Source organism: Martes martes (genome assembly GCF_963455335.1).
Source record: "Martes martes genome assembly, chromosome: 14".
In the NCBI taxonomy this organism is placed as follows: domain Eukaryota; kingdom Metazoa; phylum Chordata; class Mammalia; order Carnivora; family Mustelidae; genus Martes; species Martes martes.
In genome coordinates, this window is record NC_137902.1 from 28,053,469 (window position 1) to 28,066,922 (window position 13,454).

A 13,454-nucleotide genomic window follows, 5' to 3' on the forward strand; every position below is an offset into this window, starting at 1 on the left:
TTTATTAAAAAAATTATAGTTGAGAAAAAAAAAAACAAACTACAAACTACAAAACTATAGTAATTAACAATGTGTGACACTGGTATATAAAATGACATATAGATTGAAGATCCAGAAATAAAACTTCACATTTATGGTCATTTGATTTTCAACAAGGGTATCAAGGCAATAGGGAAAGAATAGTCTTTTCCACAAATGGAGCTGGGACAACTGGATATTCACATGCAAAAGAATGAAGTTGGACCTCTTCCTTAAACCATACACAAAAATTAACTCCAAGTGGCTCATAGACCTAAATGTGAGAGTTAAAACTATAAAACTCTTAGAAGAAAACATAAGAGTAAGTCTTCATGACCTCGAGTTATGTAGTAGGTTCTTGAAATGACACCAAAAGCACAAGTAACAACGACCAAAAAACGGATAAATTGGACTTTATCAAAATTTTAAACTTTTGTGCTTCAAAGGACAACATTAAAAAAGTAAAGAGACAACCCACAGAATGGGAAAAGATATTTGCAAATCATATACAGTATGGGACTTGTACCCAGAATTTATAAAGAACTCTGGTAACTTAGTAATAATTAGACAACCCAATTTAAAAATGGGCAAAGGGCTTGAATAGTCATTTCTCCAAAGAAGATATACAAATGGCCAATAAACAAATGAAAGGTTTCTCAAGATCGTTAGTTACCAGAGAAATGCAAATGAAAGCCACAATGAGATACCACTTCACACCCACTTGGAAGTCTAAAATAAAGACAGGTAAGAACAGGTACTTACAAAAATAGGGAGAAGTTAGAATCTTCATAAATTTCTGCTAGGAATGTAAAATGGGGCAGCCAGTTTGGAAAACAGTTTGGCAGTTCCTCAAAGTGCTAAGCGTAGAATTACCATATGACCAACAATTTCACTCCAAGGTGTATACCCAGGACAAATAAAACACGTCCACACAAGAACTTGTACAAGAGTATTCATAATAGCATTATGCATTGTAAACAAAAAGTGGAAGCAACCCAAATGTTTATCTACTGGTGAATGGATAAACAAAATGTGGAAGAGCCATGCAATGGAATATTATCTGACCATTAAGAGGTAATGAGGTACAGATACATGCTACAATGTGGATGAACCTCAAAAACATTATTCTAAATGAAGTCAGACACAAAAGATCACATATTTTATGATTCCATTTATATGAAATGTCCATAACAGGCAAATTCTATAACAGAAAGGGGACTCGTGATTGTTTAGGGCTGGAAAGTGATGGCAAATGAGCACACTGTTTTCTCTGGGTGGTAGGAAGGGGGCTGATAAAAATATTCTAAAATCAGATTGTAGTGATGACTGTACAACTCATTTTCTAAAAACCACTGAACTATACACTTAAATGGGTGAATTTTATAGTATGTGAATTTTATCTTAAAATTTCTTTTATAAAAAAAGAACATATATATACAACGGAAAATAATTTGCACAGGTTGTCCTGATAAAATAGAAGCATGACGACTAGTAAGTACTTCATGGCTTATAGGTAATCTTCTAAACCCCGCCTCAGGGCACGCAGTGTCAAGACTCAGATTCCAAAAGGCATGCTGGAATATCAGAAGTATGGAATTGGAACAGGCCAGTAAGGAGAAAGGAAAAGCCCCAGTCCTAGGCACAACCAGAACTGGAAGGAATTGGGCCACTTTGGGGGAGTCAGCTGTCCAATCTAGAGTTTCCAAGGGGGGTTGGTGAACTTTGGCTAGACTGAGGTTGATGTTGATATAAGAGGAGGATTTGATACCAGGCATACCTGTCAGGTAAACAGTAGGTAATTCTACAAATTGCAATCACCATGAGAAAGATTTAGGGCAAAATACCTTTGGTCTCGATGTCAAAGTTTTAAGTCTCCAGACCTTTACATAAGTGGTACCAACATTATATTCAGGTAGTGGTTCTAGTTCTGATTTTTTCATGGACTAGACTGGACTCAACTTCATATTCATGGTTGTTTAGGATGAAAGAGGATGAAATAACCCTTATGAGTTTCCATTCTCAGGGCTCTTAAAAGCCAAACTCAAGAAGCTTGCTCAAGCCTCTCTTTCCTATCTGTCTGTTAGTTTCTAATATGGAGGGATAAGTTTGATCTTCAGTGATGATCCAGTTGCTAAAACCAAAAAAGTTTCCTTCCCGCCTTGGCTAACAATTATTTTTATCTTTAGGGTTAGTGCTTGCTTCAGGAGGGAACATAGAATAGAACAAAGCTAACAGATTTTAATCTGATCATTTGTGACATATTCTAGCTATGTGATTTAGGGCAGGACCAGACTTTCTCGATCTTCATCTGAAAAGTAAAATTAATAACTCTTACCTTCCAAATTTAGGAGGTTGAAGATAAGTGAAATGTGTATATTTTCTCTGATAATTAGAGCTAATAAGTGATTGTTTTTTATACTCAAGTCCCTGAAAATTCTTCCACAGCCAATGCAAATTTAAGTTTTTAGACATTCTTTGTGAGCCATTCATTGCTTTTTCCCACTCTGTTTCCTGGACTAATGTATGAAATTCCAGGCTTAGGCACTATTCAATCAATTAATATTTGTTATTATATTTCTCTGGTATAATAGTGACACTGGATTTCTCTTATACTTATTATGATATTGTATTTCTCTGAATTTAAATACACTCCAGTTTCAGAGACACTAAAATATGAACTAAGAGCACCTTAAAATCAATAAAATACAGTTTCCCCCCTACTACATTTGGACCCATGGTCCGTTACTGGTCCAGTTAGCAGGCTGCTCGAAGTCTGACATACATTAGTCCCTTCATCCCAGATAACCAGGTCACTTAGAGTCAGCCTCCTCTTTTTCAGTTAACCTACCTGATACCCTTATACCTGATATGATGTCGTATCAGTAAACACACATTACATTAGTTTTTTTCAAACTCAGAAAAGAACCACTTTACTCCAACAAGGAGGATTACACAGGTAGAGGCTATTGACAAATTAGGCAATACTGGTACACAAAATGGATTCAGAGTCCATGTTATGCCTGCTTTCCACTGGCTGGAGAGCAGTCTGAGTCAACATGTCACTGATTGCCCTATTGGAAGTAGGGTTAGTGGGGGTATAGGGAAGAGCCCGGGTTTCTGGAATTCCACTTAGTCATTTCCTGCCCTGTTCTAAAGTCAACAAAATGTAAATGCAGAGGAGAGAATTCATTATTAGTTATTGCTTTTCAACATTTGTTTAATTCTATTATACAATTCAAGTATAGATGTGGGCCTGGGAATCCAGGAACGAGATATTATCCCTGGACTTAAAGGGAGGACAAACAAATAAGCCAACAATCACGGCATCACGCTGTGTTTGTAGAGAAGTATGCACAGAGTTTATGGAAACACGAGGGAAGGGCACTGAAATCAGACTAGGGATAAAGGAAAGGAGAGGTTTAGAGAAAATGATGCGTAAACTTAGTTTTAAAACACAAATAGGAGTCAGCTTCCAGATGGGGAGAGAGGAGATCTCAACCTCTTTTCTGTTGGTGTATTTTATCATAATTTTTAAAGATTGGGGGCAATACTGTGGAGGCTTTTGAAAGATTGTGGGTTGCTTGGTATGACTAGCAGGAAGGAGAGATCATTTGGGGAAGAGAGGCGATCTGCTGTGGCACAGGCAGTAAACACCAGGCTTTGGAGGGCCTTGTTGCCAGGCAAAGAGGTTTAAACTTAACTGAGGAGAGTAGAGAACCAATAAAGGATCTGAACAGTGACGGGAGCAGGAGATTTGGTGTGGTTTGCACTGAAGAAAAATGACGCTGGCTGCTATGTGACATGTGCAGCCGGAGGGATTTGAATCCCAGGCAGGAAGGCAGATGCAGTCCAGGATGAATGGGAACAGAGCTGAGACAGTGGCAGTGGAGGTGAAGAGCAAAGGCAGTGGTGAGAACCATCAAGAAAGAGAATGGAGAGGCCTTAGTGAGTGAGTACATTTGGGAGGTGGGAGAGAAGGGAGCATTCAGAAGGGCGCCCATGTTTTTGACTTGGGCAACAGGTGGTGCCATTTCCCAAGAAGAGCGGCTAAGGGAGAAGAGAAGCTCTGTTTAGAGGCAAAGGGCTTGCATTTGAGGTCCCTGAGGAACAGGCAAAAGGAAGAAAGCATTCTAATCAAGGCAGCAAGAAATTAGTAAATACAGCTAATATATACATAGCACTCTACAGTTTATACAGAACTTTTATTGAAAAGGGAGACCCGATGAGCAGACAGTATGTGTGTGGGGTGGGAGGGGAGGTGGGAGGGGAGAGTATCTGGAGAACAGCTGCTCTCTAGAGAGCACTGAAAATCCAACACTGGGGTCTGGGCTGGATTCAAAAAGTAGAGGAAACACCAGGAGGACTTTAGCTTCTACAAAATCCCAGAAGGGCTGCATTTAGAAAAAGAAAAAAAAAAAACGTATTCAAGAGTACTTATTCTGAAAAACTGGAGTTAAAAATGTAGGAAAGGGGCATTTTGAATTCACTTCCAACTATTGAAACCAGCTGAAAGCAAAATAAAAGAGAAAAAAGGTAAAAACACCTTTCCCTTTCAGTAAACAAGGAAAATGTTATAAAACAAAACTATAAAGAATGACTGCCAAATGATATTAATTTTGATCTAAAATATGTGAGCACACAAAGCCAACACATTCTTGCATAGACTCCGGAAAAGAGACCAATTTACCTAAAATTAAGTGTCATGTTCCTGGAAAGTGCATCCAGTGACTGTGAGTAGACTGACAGGGTCTAAGGTCTGACTAAGGTGGGTCAGAGATGATCAGTGTTCTGCAGTCTCTATCCTCTCTTTTTATTGGAATAGAACCTCTGATTGTTAGCTGGGCTCATGGATGTCTGGAGTAAACACTACATTTACCAGCTTCCCTTGCATATAGGTATGACCATGTGACTACCTTCTAGCCTATGAGATGGAAGTGGAAGCCATGTGTAAAACTGGGAAGTTTGCCTTTGTTTTTATTTTTTTTTTTCAGCAGCTTTATTGAGGTATAATCCATACACCACATACAAATGGAATCATGTAAGATGTAGGTTTTCATTCAGCATAGTGTTTCCAAGGTTCATCCATGTTATAGCATGTATTAGTACTTAATTATTTTTATTGCGGAATATGTATACACCACATTCCATTTATCTGTTTCCACCAGCAGTGTGTGAGGGTGGGAAGTTTACTTTTCAAGGAAGAAGGTGGGTTCCTTCCTGGTGGCTGGAATGTGAACATCATGGTGGCGCTGGAACATCTGTCCACACATAAGATGCATTTCTGTGAAGTAAGATTGCTAGAGCAACAAACGAAAAGGGGCCTACGCCATTTGATGATCATAGTGGTCTTCCAACGGCTTGCTTCCAAACTCCACTCACTTGAGAAAGAAGTAAAGCTACAATCTGTTGGCATTTTCTATCTAATCTTAATGGGTATAGGGAGTTGAGGGGCAGAGACACTCCTGGAAAATCAGAATATAAAGAAAAGCCATTCAGGAAGGCAGAATATCAGGGAGGTGACTGAAGGAAGAACTCAGGAAGAAAAATAAGAAAGAAAAATAGAGCCATTACGAAGAGCTCATCACAGCCTCCAAGTACCAAGAGTACATGGCTTTTTTGAGGACTCTATTGTCAAGAATGGTAGAATAGACAAGACACCGACAACCTTGATTATATGGCAGTCTTGACTAGTAAACAAAAGTTACTGTGAAAACCAGACAAATGCACTTTGTAAAGTTATCAACCTAATACCATGGAAAAGAGAACTTTTTTCATGTTTAAATTACATTTCTGTTGAGGTCTTTTTTCATCTCTACAAATTTGCTCTTTAATATGTAGTGATGGGAAACAATAAAATTAAATTTTTTTTCCTGAAAGAAAACCAAGGGAGGAGGACGGGAGGAAGAGAAACCACAGTTTTTAAACAACGATGATAAACTTTGTACCATTTTAAATCTAAAAGACAGCTCAACACTTGTGAGAATTGAACACAGAACTGAATATAAATCCTACAGCATCAAGTAATGTGACTAACATAATCTGGAGTCACTGGACTGCAAAGGAGCTTTTAGAAGAAAGGAGAGCTCACTTCATGCTATCCTTCTGTCTAAAGCTTGTTTTTACTCTTGGAATAAAATCTGAACTGCTTGTCAAATGAACAAGGTGTGTGCCACCTCCCTACTCTCCTCTCAGATGTGTGTGGCCTCTTTGGTCTCCAAGCTCCTGCACTATCTTTTTCTCCAGTGTCCAAAACCATCAGCAGGCACTGCATCTGCCTGGACTGCTTGCTCTCTGGTCCTGGAGATTCCCCTGACTCCTTTGATGATACAAAGCTCAAATAAATTTGTCACTTGCACAAGACAGGCCATCTCTGACCCCCAATCCAAATCAGCCACCCCAACACACCCTAGCCTGCCTTGGGCCAGTCTCTATCACCGCATACTGTTTTATTTTCTTCATAAGTAAAACCTGAAAATGTCTCAGTCATTATGTATTCACATTTATTTTATGCCCGCTTCACCACCTCCCCCCACAGACCATGAGAGTGGGATCTTGCCTGTCTTACTCTCTAGCCCCACACCAGACCTTGACATGAAGTGTTCAATATATTTTTGTTAAATGAATAAATGAACAAATGAAAAGATCTATCGCAGCATGGATTAAATTGTTACCACCTAAAAGTGAAGTATGTGGTTGAAAAACCTAACAGCGTTAATAATCACCATCCCTTAATGATTTCTATACTTTTCTTTTTCTTTAGAGCCATTATTTGGCAACTATTATTTCATCTTATGAAGGACATTTTTTGAAAGGTAAGCAATTCCTTTGGCTTTATTTCAACTTGTTTTTGTTGTTGTTGTTGTTGTTAAGTATAAGAAATATTCAGGGCGCCGAGGTGGCTCAGTCATTAAGTATCTGCCTTCAGCTCAGGTCCTGATCCCAGTGTCTTGGGATTGAGCCTGCATCAGGCTCTTTGCTCCATGGGAAGACTGCTGCTTCTTCTCCCACTCTAGATAGCTTATGCGTCTCTCTCTGTCAAATAAATAAATAAGATCTTAAAAAAAGGGAATATTCAAGATAGTCATTTTTATTTTTAAAAGCATAAAGGCTATAATACCTTTTTTGTAAAATTATCTATCCTTCTATTTGAAAATTCATTTAACAAACGTTTATGGACCACCTGGTATGTGCTAAGCATCATTCTAAGCATCGAGGGAAAGCAGGGAAACAAGACGGTAATCCTGACTTCACGCAACTTACATCTTAGTCGTAGATACAACAAACAAAAGAAGGAACAACTAATTGCATAATATGCCTTTAGGTAATGAAGCTATTACAAAGAATAATCAAGTAAAGGGATAGAGAATGGAAAGGGATGGCAGCCAGGGACTAGTTTAGGTAGGTAGGAAGATCAGGGCCAGCTTCTCTAAAGTGGTGGTATTTGAGCATGAACTTAAATGATGTAAAGGGAGAAGCCACACAAAGATGTAGGAGAAGAGAATTCCAGGCACAGGAAACAGCAAGTATAAAGGCCCTGGGGGAGAAATAAGCTTAGTACATCCAAGGACTATAAAGGACATTGTTACTGTTGCTGACTAGGCATGTATGAATTTTTTAGGTTAAGTAAAACAGTGGGAAATCACTGAACTGTTTTGAGTTGGAAAGTAATTCAAAACTCTGGCTATGGTATAGTTAATAAAACTAGTGGGCCAAAAATAGAAACAAGAAGAATATTCGAGGACGCTATTGTCATTATTCAAGCAAGAAATACATGGTCGCCTAGCCTAGGATGATGGTGGTCAAGGTGAGAGAAGTAGTTTCCTGATGTATTTCAAAACAGAATCCATATAACTTGGTGACATGAGGAGTGAGATAAAAAGAGGGATTATGGGGGCGCCTGGGTGGCTCAGTCGGTTGGGCCACTGCCTTCGGCTTGGGTCCTGATCTCCAGATCCTGGGATCGAGTCCCGCGTCGGGCTCCTTGCTCGGTGGGGAGCCTGCTTCTCTCTCTGCCTGCCTCTCTGCCTGCTTGTATGCTGTCTCTCTCTCTGTCAAATAAATAAATAGAATCTTAAAAAAAAAAAAAAGAGGGATTATGGATGAGTCCTAGGCTTTAGCTTGAGAAATGGGGTCAATTGTGGTAATATTTGCCAGTCTGAGGAGGCAGAGGAGGGAAGGAGCAGATTTTCAGTCATCCCAATAGTGGTTACCAACAGTGGTTATTCCTAGTTGATGGGGTTTGGGGATAGCATCTTATTTTTATCCTTATTATTTTCTGTGTTGTCTGCATTTTTATAACAAGTATATTTCCTTTTTACATAAGCATATAAAGTCATTTTTAAAGAAAATTCTTTTCAAGGACCCTTAAGAACAGGAAGCCAAATTGGAGGCTGTTTCATAATGTAACCAGGCCAATGTGATAGTTCTGGCACTGTGGAAAGCTTCAGAGACAGAAAGCTAATTTAATCTCCAGATTTGCCAAACATAAGTTATATGATCTGGGAAAATCATTTAAATTTTAAGTGTTCTCATATATGTAAATGGGATATAATGGTCCCCCAAGAAAGACTCAGATAAAGATCAGATGGGGTTATGTAAGAGCTTTGAATCATTCCATCATTCACTCACTCAGCAAGTATTTATGGGGAACCTACTACATCCAGACCCTGCTCTGGTTGCTAGAGACACATCAGAAAATAAAAGAGATCAATTCTCTACCCATGAGGTATTTCTATTCTTACAGGGAGAGAAAACAATAAATAGACGAGTACACAATATGTCAGATGTTAGTAAGTGCTTTGGAGAAATATTAAGCAGGGCAAGGTGAAAGGGAGCGCTGTGGGAAAGGACTGGTTTCTCCTCATCCAGTTAACCCACCATCATTTGGTGGCATTTGTGGACACAGTCTGCATCTGTAAGGTTCTGCTCTGGCTTCAGAGACTGGAGAGGGTGGGGTGCTATTTGGCAGGAATGCCTAGTAGAAATCCTAGTGGAGATGGGAAGTGGGCAGTTGGAAATACAGTTCTGGAGTTCAGAGAAGTAGGAGCAGGAGACCTAAATGTGAGAATCATTGGGATTTGTGGATGAGATCATCTGGGAGTAAGCACAGGTAAGGAAGAGAAATCCAGGAACAGACCCTAGCAGATTCCATGTGATTGGGATGAAAAGGAAATAAGAGGCTCTTCCCTCTCAAAAATATCCCAAACACTCCATCGTTTTTCTGGGGTCACCATCTGCTCTCATTCAGATCTCAGATCTTAGTTCATGCATTATCTTCTTCCTTCATTCTTCAATTTATCTAACACATTGTCCAGGGATCACATGGTGAACAGTAAGATGAGTTAGTCTTGGCCTTTACTGAGTTTGCCTTCTACTGAGGGAGACAGCTAATAAATAAATAAACAAGAAAAGAAATAAGCAAGATAATTACAGACTGACAAGTGAAATACTCTGACTAAAATAAACAGGAGATAAGACCAAGCATAACCGGAGAGCCCTGTTAGGTTGAGATGATCAGGAGAAGGTCACCAGGTGACAAGCCTCAAGAAGAACATTCCAGCAAGGAGAACTGGAAGGGGCTTGGTCTCTCCTGAGGATTGCCTTCCCTTATTCTCCACACCCGGCCAGGTTTTCTTCACCCTGCTCGCTCATAACACTTAAAATCCAAATCTCTGAGAGTGGTTGCTGATGTGAATGGAGCTGGACGTGTGATTCATTTATAGGCCCAGCCCACTAATATTTATTCACAGGGTTAAATGATGAGATTGCTCTGCAGAAACTCAGAGTTACTGCTGCATGGTAGAAAATTTAAAACTAAGATAATTGGAAGTGTGGGTTGGGAAACCACAACCTCCCCCTTCTCTCTCTCTCTTCCTCCCACTCCCCACTCCCTCTCTCCTTTGTCTAGGGTCTAGGGAGGAGTGACAGAAGGAAGAAGGATGACTGCTCCCCACCTCCTTCTAGAATATCCTTCTACCTCCTCCCACTCCTTTGTAAGTTTTCATGTACTCCTTTCTTTGCTCACATTTCCCTGATGGGAACTTACTTCTGCTGCATATCTATAACCACTGGAACTGGCTGAGTAGAATGTTGGGCTCACTGCCAGGGGGGTGTGGAGTCCAGACCCTCCCCCACTTCTTAGTTATGTGACTCTGGGCAAATCCCTCCTCTGAAATGGGAATTATTGCACCCTTCTCCCCAGACTCTGTGGGGAATAAGTAAGGAATGAGTTGGTACCCTGTAGGGCAATGGAGAATTGTGAAATATTGGAGACTTCTTGGTCCAGACCGGGGCGGCTTTGAGGATGCCGAGAACCCAGAAAGAAGGAAATTCCCAAAATTCACCCTCTTTCTCACATCTCATCACTGTGGCTCTGACCCTCCTGCCTTCCTCTTTTACCTGGGTAATCCCACCATCTCAAGATTAGCTGATAAACAACCTGAATGCCATCTGTAAATTTCATTGGGCCTTGCCATATAACATTACATACTCACAGGTCCCAAGAATTCGGATGTAGATATCTTTGGGGGCCATTATTACAACCACCTCAGAGGGAGAAAGGACCCTCTGATCTACTTCACCTCCCACATGCTGTCACTGACCCTCCCAAGCTAAGTTACGTGACATTGCTTAGTGGTCCCAAGTGGTTACACCCACCAATTTCCCTCCAGTGTTGTGCTTGCTCATTTGTAGCTTTCAGGATAGAGACTGCCTTTTTCGCTTTTGACTGTCTGTCACTTCACCAGAATGTAAGTGCCCCATGGACAGGAGCCTTTGTTGGTTTTATTCTAGATCAAAAATAATAATAGTAGGGGCGCCTGGGTGGCTCAGTGGGTTAAAGCCTCTGCCTTCGGCTCAGGTCATGATCCCAGGGTCCTGGGATCAAGCCCCGAGTCGGGCTCTCTGCTTAGCAGGGAGCCTGCTTCCTCCTCTCTTTCTCTCTGCCTGCCTTTCTGCCTACTTGTGATCTCTGTCTGTCAAATAAATAAATAAAATCTTAAAAAAAAAAAAGTAAATTTGTTAGCCTTTAGTAGTAAAGACCTTATATATATGTTTGTGGAATGAATGAACTATATTGCCATCATCTAACATGGTCTCTAGCACAGAACAAATGCTTCCTGCTGCTGCTACTGCTATCAATACTGCTAATAATATGTACTGAGCCCTTACAATGTGCCAGGCACTGTGCCAAAGGCCTTGCATGCATCATCTTGGCTGACCCTCCCAACTCATGAGAAAGGAACTTTTTCCTCTCCATTCTATACAGAAGGAAACGGAAGTTGAGAGAAGTTAATTAATTTGCCCAGGGTCAAATGGCCTAAGAGGGAGTTGAACTTGTATTTAAAATCATATCCTTATGCATTATGCTAGGTGAAATAAGTCAGACAGAGAAAGACAAATACTGTAGATCTCACTTATATGTGGAATCTAAAACAGCCAAACTCAGAAACGGGAAGTAGAATGGTGGTTGCTAGTGGTTGGAGGATGGATGAAATGAGATGTTGGTCAAAGAATGCAAACTCCCTGATTTAAGATGAATAAACTTGAGAGATTCAATGTATAGCATGGTGACTGTATATTATATACTGTATATGATATGCTTGAAAAGAGAGTTGATCTTAAAAATTCTCACTACATGCACACACACACATAAGTATGTGTGTGACAGAAGTGTTAACTGACCCTATTGCAACATATACATATATCAAATCATCCCATTGTACATCTTAAAAGTACACAATGTTATGTTAGTTATATCTCATTAAAGTTGGAAACTTAAGGGTCACCTTGGTGGCTCAGTGGGTTAACCCTCTGCCTTCGGCTTGGCTCATGATCTCAGGGTCCTGAGATCGAGCCCCGAATGGGACTCTCTGCTCAGTGGGGAACCTGCTTCCCCCTCTCTCTGCCTGCCTCTCTGCCTACTTGTGATTTCTCTCTGTCCAATAAATAAATCTTTTTTTAAAAAGTTGGAAACTTAAATATCATATCCCTCTGACACACAGGCTCCTTCCACTTCTAATTATTCTGAGAGGCATTGCAAGCCCTCTGGCTTTAGGGCACATGTTCAGGTATCAGAGTGGAATTCCAGGGAAGGAGTGTCAACCTCAGCTCTGATACGTAGATGGCATTTCCACTTTACTGCAACCCAAAGTTCACTCACGCAAGAAGGGTACATCCCTCTCCTAGAGAATGGGGGTCATCTGTTTAGCATGAGTGAGGTCCTCATAGTAACTCTAGGCACATTTGCCAGAGAAATAGGAATTCTTCTGCAGAGAAGCAATTTGGGCTTCTCCGAGGGCTGCCAATCCAAGCCTCCAGTAATCACATTGTCCTAGAAAAAGGGCATAACCTTTGAAAGCCTTACTAATGCCTTCACAGTCCTCTGTCTTGATTCATGACCTAGGGTGTCAGGATCTCATCAGAATTGTTCTGGATTTTAGCAATGGGTATAAGACAGCAGCCCTGTGGCATTAGGAATTTGGTACTTATCTCGGGCCAACCCGCTGGACTATATGTGAGCTAGACTGGCCTATGTAGATAGCGTTCACCCAACATATCTAAGAAGAAATAGTGGTCTTTACTGACAGGTTATATAAGCATAGCATTTCCTTGGGAAAGTTTGCTAGAGATAGAGCAGCAGGATGCAAGAGGAAAGTCAATATTGGGTTTGTTCGTTCATTCAACAAGGGTGCACCTGTGCCAGGGTCTGTGTTAGAGGCCCACAGCCGTCCTAGAGAACAGGAGCAGGGTGTCAGTCAGGCTGCCCTGTATCCTAACACCTAGCACAGTGGATAAGTACATAACAGACAAAGCAATAAGGGTTGGGAATACAAAGACTGATTATAGTAGCAATTGCAAGGGAGGGTGAGGAAGACCCAGGATTGGGGGCTGGGTTAAGCTACCCGGGGAAAGAGCAGGAGCAAAAGCGGGAGGCAGGCAGTGAGGGCATGCTTGGAAGACGGTAGGCCGTGTGGTGAGCCAACACTGGGGTGAGGGACAGGATGGCAAGTCACAGCTGCACCTGGTAGGAAGGACTTGAAGACCAGGCCGAGGCATTTGTACTTTACACTATACTACATGCGGATCCACTGAAACTTTGTTCTTTGAAAACAGGTGTAACTTATATGCCATAAAACTCACCCATTTTAAATGTACCACTCAGTGGTGTCTCGTAAACTTACTGAGTTGTGCGATCATCCAGCTTAGGATGATGCAGTTTAGAAACCAACATCTGGTTTAGAATGTTTTTATCACTCCAACAAGATGCCTCATGCCGTTTACAGTGAATCCCCCTTCCCATCCCCAATCCAGGCAATCACCAGTTTGCTTTCTGTTTCTGTAGGTTTACTTTTGCAGGACGTTTCATAGAAGCAGAGTCACTTAATACGTGGTTTTTCGTGGTGGTTTCTTTCACTTAGCATAGTGTTTTTGGAGCC